Source organism: Antedon bifida, chromosome 8, assembly GCF_963402885.1.
Source record: "Antedon bifida chromosome 8, ecAntBifi1.1, whole genome shotgun sequence".
In the NCBI taxonomy this organism is placed as follows: Eukaryota; Metazoa; Echinodermata; class Crinoidea; order Comatulida; family Antedonidae; genus Antedon; species Antedon bifida.
The window spans coordinates 12,839,855-12,850,431 of NC_136233.1; the positions used below are offsets into that span (position 1 = coordinate 12,839,855).

Here is a 10,577-nt window from a genome sequence, read left to right on the forward strand (position 1 = left end):
CATGCGATTATTATTGTAACATTTATAACAGTGTAATAGATGGCTCAAACATTGCTAAAATACGAGTGTATGAGAGTGCTCCTTCTACATTACCAGAATATAATACGACAGACGAAATCGTTAGTCACATGACTAATGCGACTTCAACTGTATCAGAACATTCCACGACAGCCAGGAACATCACTGGTCACATGACTAATGCGACTTCAACTCTATCAGAACATTCCACGACAGCCAGGAACACTACTGGTCACATGACTGCTGCTATTTCTACAGTATCAGAATATTTTACGGTCGTTAACGGCATCGCTGCTACTCCTATAGTATCAGAATAACCACGGCAGTTGATGGCATCGCTGCTACTTTGCCACCGTCAACAAGCGGTTATCCTGCCCGTAAAATATTGAGACATTCTGTTTTGGTGTTTTCAATGGGTTTTATTGCAGGCCTGCAATTACTGTATTACTTGTAATAATTTTTACAGGATGCTGTATAAGTCAAACAAAAAGAGGGTCATTTCAAAGGTAAAATAAAGAATGATACCAAGACCATCGAAAACAATAACAAATGCACTGATACCCGTTATACAGACGAAGTATATGGACATGTTTCTACTTCCATGATAAATTCCAATGGTGTCAATAACGTTTACGAGGAAATTGAGACTGATCCTATGACGGTTGATGATGATGATGATTGGGACGATTTTACAGATTCAGATAAGGATGATAGCATGAATGACAATGACTCGTATCTGGAAGTTGAAAACCCAATATACCAATAAATACCAGTAAACCATTTCAGTGTATGTCAGATAGGCTGCTATCGTGTAATTTCGATTGAAATTAAGACTTTAAATAAGTAAAAAATCTTTAAAGATATTGTTTAGTCTCGTCTATTACTGAATCAACATTTCATAATGCTTGCAAATCAGTCAAAATTCTTAGATCTGATTTTTTAAATCAAAAGTATGTTCTTTTATTTGAGCTATGTTTACCTTTAAACAAGGCCATATACGTGGCTGCAGTTGCGTGCTCAAGTTATTGTTTACCGACCGACCGACCAACCAACCGACATAGTGAGCTGTAGAGTCGCGTTCCACGCAACTAATCTCTGCTGATTTGTATTACTTTTCTTTGTATTCAAACAATGACAGTCTTTCTCGGTACCACAATTTTTAGTCGCGTGGACGCGACTCAATAGTTCACTATGTCGGTCGGTCTGTCTGTCGGTCCGGTATCACTATGCGTTTTATCGCTTTTCTGTACTTTTTGAACTGTTTTGATGTACAGACAAGTTTTAACTATGTCGGTCGGTTTTAAAGTACATTACTTTTTGGAAGTTCATTTTTTCTGAGAGCACGCGACTTATGGCTGTTGGCCTTGTTGTCTGTAAATAAGATTGAACCATGGACCTTTAAATTAGATAATTTCATAACTAATTTATAGGTCTATGATTGAACCAAGGAACCTATTTCACGTGCTCTGCAATTGAATATCGTTATATAAGTTATTTTATTTACATTGAAGTTATGATAATAAAACCAAAACTTATTTGATACGACACGACTCGACTCATACCACCAATACTAATACCGTGAAAAATAATAATTTTGTTTATTATGTCATGCGATAGATAGTTCAATGCTTCTTAATGAACCAATCAAATTAGAGTATCTTGAATGAATTATTAAGTTTTTATTTAGAATAATGTTAAAATAATGTGTTTGCAAGAAAAAGAATTCATATAGGCCTACTATTGAATAAAGCGCAAATCAAGAGTAATCAAGAGCAAATAAAGGACAATATAATGATTAAATCAGTTGTTATCATTATTCTGTGTGTTGTAATCTGTAGACTAAATGCATTACAGATCACTCAGCATCCAAAGAGTCAAAATGTATCTGAAGGTGACAATGTTACGTTATCTTGTGGGCTGGATTCACCTCTAGGAACTTGGCATGGAATAAGATGGTGGCGGATATGTGAAGGTAAAAACCTCGCTATTACAAAATTAAGCAACATAGTGCGAAATGGATTTCAACATCGATATTCAACTAGTCGTGATAAAACTGGGCTGAATTATATGCTATCCATAGCACCTGTTTGGTATGCGGACACAGGTGACTGTTTTTGTAAAATAAATAACGCAACTAAAAACACCAACTCAGACACAGCTAAACTACGAGTACATGCGTCAACAGTCAAAGACATCGTTAATCATAATATAACTAATGCAACTTCTACAACAGAATATCTATCAGAAACTCGAACAAAAGCTTCAACACTATCAGAATGCCCGATTACATCATCCGAAGATATCAGTAGTCTCACTACCGCTACTTCTACAACATTAGAAGATCCAAATGCACTCGGAGGCATCGATAGTCAAAAAACGGATGCGATGTCTACAGAAACAGAATATCCCACCACCACAATCAAAGACTTCAGTTACGAGACTAATGCTATGTCTTCAGAAATATCAAAATATTTCCCGACACTCATCAACACTAGCAGTGAAATGAATACTGCTACATCATCACCTTCAGTAAGAGGTGGCATTTCTCGTAAAATATTGAATTATTCTTTTCTAGCGTTGGTAGCTTGTTTTATTGTAGTAATTGCCAGTGTTGGATATTGTGTAAGAAGCCGTAGAAGAAACACTAAAAGAGGAACATTAGACATCGATTTGGAGGACACTGTCAAAGATAGAGAACACAACACTATAATCGACAACGAAGTTTATGAAAGCATTTCTACTACTTTATATATTAATTTCAATGCCGATGACAGTTTACGAGATAGTTGAGATTAATATTGATGTGATTAAGGTTGATGACGATGATTCCGGGTGATTCTGATAATTGATGTTAGCATGAATGGAAATGGTTTTTGCAAAGAATTTTCTGGGGGAACAATTTCACGGAACAATCAATCATCATATCTTCACTCCTTCACAGCAGTCAAAATAGATTAGTTTTACCAACGCTATCTGTTTCTATTGACGGCCTTTCTTTTTTATTTGTGGAACGCATGTGCAAAGGTTTCAAATCATTTAAAACAACTTTCCATTACTTAACTAAACCTTCCAGGAAACGACACTAAAATAAATGTACCTAATATATTGTGCAAGAACAACATGCACTTTGGCATAAATTTAAAAGTTATGAAAATAAAACTAAATGGGATGACTGTGATAGGACATTGATTGACTTTATTTCATATCATCACATGAAAGTGAAATTATCCTATAATTTAATGAACCAATCAGACTATAGAATCTTAAATTAATATTATCAATTTCGATCAAATACAATGCGAACATAATATTTTTGTAAGAAAAAGAACATTTTATACTATGACAATGACAAGGTGGAACTTTATAAATCAAGAGAATGATTAAGTTAGTTTTTACTATCCTGAGTGTTGTAATCTGTAGACTAAATGCACTACAGATCATTCAGCATCCAATGAGTCAAACTGTATCTGAAGGCGAGAATGTTACGTTTACTTGTGGGCTAGATTTACCTCTAGAAACTTGGCATGGAATAAGATGGTGGCGGATATGTGAAGGTGGAAACCTCGCTATTACAAAATTAAGCAACATAGTGCGAAATGGATTTCAACATCGATATTCAATTAGTCGTGATAAAACTGGGCTGAATTATATGCTATCCATAGCACCTGTTTGGTATGCGGACACAGGTGACTATTTTTGTAAAATAAATAACGCAACTAAAAACGCCACATCAGACACAGCTAAACTACGAGTACATACGTCAACAGTCAAAGACATCGTTAGTCATGATATGACTAATGCAACTTCTACAACAGAATATCTATCAGAAACTCGAACAAAAGCTTCAACACTATCAGAATGCCCGATTACATCATCCGAAGATATCAGTAGTCTCACTACCGCTACTTCTACAACATTAGAAGATCCAAATGCACTCGGAGGCATCGATAGTCAAAAAACGGATGCGATGTCTACAGAAACAGAATATCCCACCACCACAATCAAAGACTTCAGTTACGAGACTAATGCTATGTCTTCAGAAATATCAAAATATTTCCCGACACTCATCAACACTAGCAGTGAAATGAATACTGCTACATCATCACCTTCAGTAAGAGGTGGCATTTCTCGTAAAATATTGAATTATTCTTTTCTAGCGTTGGTAGCTTGTTTTATTGTAGTAATTGCCAGTGTTGGATATTGTGTAAGAAGCCGTAGAAGAAACACTAAAAGAGGAACATTAGACATCGATTTGGAGGACACTGTCAAAGATAGAGAACACAACACTATAATCGACAACGAAGTTTATGAAAGCATTTCTACTACTTTATATATTAATTTCAATGCCGATGACAGTTTACGAGATAGTTGAGATTAATATTGATGTGATTAAGGTTGATGACGATGATTCCGGGTGATTCTGATAATTGATGTTAGCATGAATGGAAATGGTTTTTGCAAAGAATTTTCTGGGGGAACAATTTCACGGAACAATCAATCATCATATCTTCACTCCTTCACAGCAGTCAAAATAGATTAGTTTTACCAACGCTATCTGTTTCTATTGACGGCCTTTCTTTTTTATTTGTGGAACGCATGTGCAAAGGTTTCAAATCATTTAAAACAACTTTCCATTACTTAACTAAACCTTCCAGGAAACGACACTAAAATAAATGTACCTAATATATTGTGCAAGAACAACATGCACTTTGGCATAAATTTAAAAGTTATGAAAATAAAACTAAATGGGATGACTGTGATAGGACATTGATTGACTTTATTTCATATCATCACATGAAAGTGAAATTATCCTATAATTTAATGAACCAATCAGACTATAGAATCTTAAATTAATATTATCAATTTCGATCAAATACAATGCGAACATAATATTTTTGTAAGAAAAAGAACATTTTATACTATGACAATGACAAGGTGGAACTTTATAAATCAAGAGAATGATTAAGTTAGTTTTTACTATCCTGAGTGTTGTAATCTGTAGACTAAATGCACTACAGATCATTCAGCATCCAATGAGTCAAACTGTATCTGAAGGCGAGAATGTTACGTTTACTTGTGGGCTAGATTCACCTCTAGGAACTTGGCATGGAATAAGATGGTGGCGGATATGTGAAGGTGAAAACCGCGCTATTACAAAATTAAGCAACATGGTGCGAAATGAATTTCAACATCGATATTCAACTGTTCGTGATAAAACTGGGCTAAAATATATCCTATCCATAGCACCTGTTTCTTATGAGGATAGAGGTGATTATTTTTGTAAAATCAATAACGCAACTAAAAATGTAAACGGCACATCAGACATAGCTGAACTACGAGTACATGCGTCAACAGTCAAAGAAATCGTTAGTCACAAAACGGATGCTTTGTCTACAGAACCAGAATATCCCACCACAATCAAAGACGAGATTACTGCTATTTCTTCAGAAGTATCAGCATATTCTCCGACACTCAACAACGCTAGTAGTGACATGAATACTGCTACAGTTAAAACTTCATCACCTTCAGTAAGAGGTGGTATTTCCGGTAAAATATTGAATTATTCTTTTCTAGCGTTGGTAGCATGTTTTATTGTAGTAATTGCCAGTGTTGGATATTGTGTAAGAAGCCGTAGAAGAAACACTACAAGAGGAACATTAGACATCGATTTGGAGGACACTGTCAAAGATAGAGAACACAACACTATAATCGACAACGAAGCATATGAAAGCATTTCTACTACTTTATATATTAATTGCAATGCCGATGACAGTTTACAATAGTTAAGATTAATCTTGGTGCGATTAAGGTTGATGACGATGATTCCGGGGTTATTCTGATAATTGATGGTAGCATGAATGGAAATAGTTCTTGCAAAGAATGTTCTGGGGGAACAATTTCACGGAACAATCAATCATCATATTTTCACTCCGTCACAGCAGTCAAAATAAATTAGTTTTACCAACACTATCTGTTTCAATTGTTGGCCGTTCTTTTTTATTTGTGGAACGCACGTGCAAACGTTTCAAATCATTTAAAACGACTTTCCATTACTTAACTAAACCTTCCAGGAAACGACACTAAAATAAATGTACCTAATATTTTGTGCAAGAACAACATGCACTTTGGCATCGATTCAAAAGTTATGAAAATAAAACTAAATGGGATGACTGTGATAGGACAATGATTAACTTTATTTCATATCACATGAAAGTGAAATTATCCTATAATTTAATGAACCAATCGGATTATAGAATCTTAAATAATATTATCAATTTCGATCAAATTCAATGCGAACATAATATTTTTGTAAGAAAAAGAACATTTTATACTATGACAATGACAAGGTGGAACATTATAAATCAAGAGAATGATTAAGTTAGTTTTTACTATCCTGAGTGTTGTAATCTGTAGACTAAATGCACTGCAGATCATTCAGCATCCAATGAGTCAAACTGTATCTGAAGGCGAGAATGTTACGTTTACTTGTGGGCTAGATTCACCTCTAGAAACTTGGCATGGAATAAGATGGTGGCAGATATGTGAAGGTGAAAACCGCGCTATTACAAAATTAAGCGACATAGTGCGAAATGAATTTCAACATCGATATTCAACTGTTCGTGATAAAACTGGGCTAAAATATATCCTATCCATAGCACCTGTTTCTTATGAGGATAGAGGTGATTATTTTTGTAAAATCAATAACGCAACTAAAAATGTAAACGGCACATCAGACATAGCTCAGCTACAAGTATATGCGTCAACAGAAATTGTTAATCATAATATTATTAATGCAACTTCTGCATCAGAATATCTATCAGAAACTCGAACAAAAGTCGACGGAACCAACGTAACTCCTACAACTCCTTCTGCTTCAACACTACCAGAATATCCAATTACATCATTCGAAGATATCAGTAGTCTCACTACCGCTACTTCTACATCAGAAAATCCAACGTCATTCGGCAGCACCGTTAGTCACGTGAATGATGCTACTTCTACAGTACCAGCATCATCAGATTATCCGATGACATCAGAAGACACAAATAGTCACACTACCGCTACTTCTACAACATCAGAAGATCCAAATGCACTCGGAGGCATTGATAGTCACAAAACGAATGCGATGTCTACAGAACCAGAATATCCCACCACCACAATCAAAGACGAGACTAATGCTATGTCTTCAGAAATATCAAAATATTCTCCGACACTCATCAACACTAGCAGTGAAATGAATACTGCTACATCATCACCTTCAGTAAGAGGTGGCATTTCCCGTAAAATATTGAATTATTCTTTTTTAGCGTTGGCATCATGTTTTATTGTAGTGGCAATAATGACCAGTGTTGGATGTTGTGTAAGAAATTGTCGAAGGGGACAAACTAAAAGAGGAACAATCAATATCGAGTTAGAGGACAATGTCAAAGGTAATCAACCAGAGATCATGATCAACAACATCAACATATACACAAATACTGATATCCATAATACTGAAGAAGACGTCTTATGTAGAAACATTGACACTACTTCCAATGGGAATTCCAACGATTGCAATGTTTACCAGAACATTGAGATGAAGTCTGATGATCCTATAAAGGTTGATGGCGATGACTGGGATGATTTTACTGATTCAGATAATGATGATAATTACAATGTGAACGACAATGGCTCGTATCAAGAAGTTGAAAACCCAATATACCAATAATAATAGTCATAATATATAATACCATTAAATAGATTCAACGCACCTTTGGCAGCTTTTACAACAATCTTGTTGTTGACATGAAACTGTAAAATAAGTCTTTTTTTTCCAATTACCACTCTGTCGCTTTGTTGTACTTGTTTCTTCTTGTAAAGGCCGATTCACATATAGACAAGCGGTAACGGTAAGCGGTAACGGTAAGCGGAAAGCTTGTCCCACGTAGAATCTGTATCTATCCTGAGCGGAAACTCAGTTTTTTTTGTACAAGCAAAAAACATAAAAAAACATAAATGCATTCAAGGATCAACTAAACAAAGACAGAGCAATGGGAGATAAATTTTGCTACCAATTCTAGAAAATACAGAAGAAATGGAGGGCGTTTAAAAGGCATTTGCCTTAATCATGAGCCCGAAGATTCAAGTAAGATTCAAGTAAGTAAGAAATGGTCGATCATACATTCTATAATTTATTACCGTTACCGCTCGTCTTTGTAAATTGGCCTTTAGGGTTGTTGAGTAATTGCTTTAATAAATAGTACAGTAGTACGTTGATCACAAATGTATCAAAGCAGCTCGATATAATTTTATAGTAATGTTACCAGGCTACGACTAGAGAGTGGTTCAACTTTGTAATTACGCTTTTAATATATTGCAACTGCTGTAGATTTTTGCTTATCAATGATGATAGATCTACATATGGAAGTTCCAAATTGATAAAATTGAAAATGAAATGAGAAAAAAACGTTACTAATGATAAAAGGAAACAATAGATATGCGCCTTAAGAATTAGGCCTAGACATGAAATATTAAAACAATAATTATTATGTATTGTTTGAAGGTTTGCATGGCGAAATCAAATGTTGATATAAAGTTTGCAGTAGGCCTACACTACGTGTATTCGTTCTGAAAAGAACTTTTGAGTTTCTCGAGGACGATCAAAGCATATTGATTGAAACGTCGAGTAACTCAACAGTTCTTTTCAGAACTAATACACGTGGTATACCGCAAACGTTATATCAACAATAATTATTATGTAAGAAGGTGTATAAATTGGAATGATTTAAAAAAAAAGAGTAAATGTAATAGAAGGTAAATCATAAGTATTGCTTATGTTTCAAGAATGAAAAAAGGAGTAAAATGAAAATGATGAAACTATTATTAATTAAAGTACCGTATTACACCATGGAGTTAACGTCATAGTTAGACTAGCATGCGCGCGTCGCACTGTGTACTAACCCTATATGTATATAAGGAAGTATAAATGTGGGACACACCCGCTAAAGTAAAATAGAATATAACTATTACGCATGGTACTCACCGTAATACTAATCGTGATATATCTCAATTATTCTTTAGCGCCCTCCAAATTGTTTGTTATCACGAAAATTAGAATAACAACTACTGTACGGGCTTCTGTAACAATAATTACATTGTATTTTTGTGGAAAATGCTACACAGCAATTTATATATAGTACTGTTTGTAAATAGAATACCATAAACAAATTCAATTTTAATTGGCAAACAAAAGCCAGTTGGACATTTTAATACAAAATAGACCTACAGTAGTTTGCAAAGGGTTACTAGGTCCAACAGTTATTTAAATGACTGGATATAAATAATACATAGCCTACATAATTTAATAAGAAAAGCTAAATAAAAAACACCAGAGAATATAATTTTTTATTATGATAAAATTGTTTTAAACTTTGTAATCGCTTTGAATAAATACATAAACGTGAAATCAATTCAGTGGCCTTCTCTTTCAATGTGGTCAATAAGTAGGTGTACTGTATATGACTGTATTAAAACAATAAGATCATAGGCCTATTTAAGTCTGATCTCATCTAACACTCTAATAATATTGTTCTTATGACACTTTCGGCGAGAATCCCTTTCGGCATAGACATGGAGACCCTTGTGGCAGCAAAGTTCATGAAAATGGAACACAGCACACACATAGGCCTATACGTATGCGTAGCCTACCACAAACCTTTTGCTGTATCTACAATACTACTTAAGTGGGCCTAACAGTCATAACTAATTGAGTTACCTATCTGTACAACAAAACCACGACACCCGGACAAGTTTCTATGATTCTTATTTAAGTGATTTTAAAGACAATCATTCGTTTGTTTTATTCGGTACTCAAATAATATACCCATAAAGCTGAAACAGCTTCTTTATTTTTATTTTCGTTACATACTTTACTATACTAGATTGTATTATACAAAATCTAGCCCCTTTCAAACAATACAAAGTATAACATAAATCACCGAGATAAGTATATGTTTGCCTAAAATTAGTCCATAGTCCATATATCGAAAATAATACCATGTATTGACAATGAAACATACGGTATGCCTACATTATTTGCAGACTGTACAATATAACTACTGACGAAATAAATCGAGGCCTACCTGAATAGTGAACGTTATGTCTTCTTTCCTGATGTAAAGATACGCACATCTATAGATGAATACAGTTATATAAAGAACGTATAAATAAATCCCAAAGAGAGTATATAAATCCAAAGACAGTATAGAAAATGATGAGCACGGCAGCCTGCATACAACATACCACTGACTGTCGCTTTGTTGTTTGAATAATCTAATTTGCATAATTACCACATGTTCGCAAATCCAGTGCAATGAGGTATGTAAAGATTTGAAATGTATTAATTATATCAGTTCTATGAGATTATAACAGAAATGTAAAAGTATTCAATTCGAGGAATTTCGGAGGTTGAATATGCCCACAATTTAATTAAAATGATGTTCATCCGTATAATTTTATTAGGTCTATGTGTTGCAATAAAACAAGTAAACAAATTATATATGGAATGGGATGAATTCACA

The 10,577-nt window shown here is 34.4% G+C and overlaps 1 protein-coding gene across 1 annotated transcript in view; it reads right to left on the bottom strand.

The window, feature by feature from the left end:
• Nucleotides 1-10,270, bottom strand: part of LOC144849666 (pyruvate dehydrogenase phosphatase regulatory subunit, mitochondrial-like) — a 36,774-nt gene extending 26,504 nt beyond the window's left edge. The window contains exon 1 of the mRNA XM_078706655.1: nucleotides 10,140-10,270. The gene's annotated coding sequence lies outside the window, so the exon portion shown is untranslated. The remainder of the gene's footprint in view (nucleotides 1-10,139) is intronic.
• Nucleotides 10,271-10,577: the final 307 nt, after the last annotated feature.